This window comes from Contarinia nasturtii, unplaced genomic scaffold (assembly GCF_009176525.2).
Source record: "Contarinia nasturtii isolate CC-2019 unplaced genomic scaffold, AAFC_CNas_1.1 Cnas_scaffold_6067, whole genome shotgun sequence".
NCBI classification, from domain to species: Eukaryota; Metazoa; Arthropoda; class Insecta; order Diptera; family Cecidomyiidae; genus Contarinia; species Contarinia nasturtii.
Genome location: NW_022203330.1, coordinates 1 through 1,073, shown reverse-complemented (window position 1 = coordinate 1,073; position 1,073 = coordinate 1). Strand labels below are relative to the sequence as shown.

Genomic DNA, 1,073 nt, shown 5'->3' with positions numbered 1-1,073 from the left:
TTGCGATTTCGATACGCTTCAGTGTCGCCGGATCTGAAATATCCTGATGGTCCAAGGATTCTTTCAAAGTTTCAAATTGTTTTGGGAACGATGCTTCAGCTTTGTTTTCATTCTTAGATTTGCCACCTTCGTGTCCATTAACGTTGAAAATGACGAGCTACGTAGGAAGAAAATGATTATTAACTGAGTTGAAAATTTGACAAACTTTCTAAAGACCTTACCCCAAAAACCATGAACCCGATCAAAAATGACACGAACAATTTTGGATTGAACATTTTTTTTTAGTCTTTTTTCCTTTGAAATATTCGAAGCTGTGTCGAAAGTTTAGACGTTAGAGAGTAACTAAACCAATTAGTTTATTTCATATAGAAAAGCTGCGGTTTATATACACTTAAATACGCATAAACAATTCAAAAGAATTTGCAAAAGTATTTTTTTATCACATTCTTTATTTATGGCAGAATAATATATTTGAGAATATCAAGGATTGTCTGTTTTTAAATTCGACGCTCGAATTGTAATTTTGAGGGAATAACAAGTTTTTTCTTCTATTTTATCAAAAATTCCATTTTTCGTTGCGTAAAAAGTGTAAATAGCAAATACTACACTTATTAGGTTATTGTTGTTGTTGAACCTATTAGGTCCTATTAAAAGGCTATTTTTAAACCGTACTTCATATCAATCCACAATATTATTGTGTTTCTTCTTAAAATTACTTGTTAGCTTGATATGAAAACTCTATTTTTCTTGCATTTTAGTTTCTGTGCTATTTTTCCGCCTAAAGTTTCATTTTGATAATTTTCATTACATTGAGAAGCATGTGCAAATATGGTTTTATTCGATAAGACAATTACGTAATTTCTAGACCAGATGATATAAAATTTCCATTATATTTTGACACGTTTCAGATGGAATTTTGTTTGCACGTTTTGAATATGTGTCAACGCACAAACCTGCTTAATCATTAAGCCTTAGGGAAAATTACCAAATTGGTTGCCATCCAAAAAAACCAGTGAAGTGAACCATAACCAAACCATTTCATTGGTTTCACTTACCGAACGAACCGGAGCAAG

At 31.6% G+C, this 1,073-nt stretch overlaps 1 long non-coding RNA gene across 1 annotated transcript; it reads right to left on the bottom strand.

Moving 5' to 3' along the window:
• Nucleotides 1-26: 26 nt before the first annotated feature.
• LOC116351700 lies at nt 27-356 on the bottom strand. The gene is made up of 2 exons (XR_004202189.1): nt 222-356; nt 27-157 (listed from the first exon to the last, which is right to left on the bottom strand). It is a non-coding gene; the product is annotated as an uncharacterized LOC116351700 (long non-coding RNA).
• Nucleotides 357-1,073: the final 717 nt, after the last annotated feature.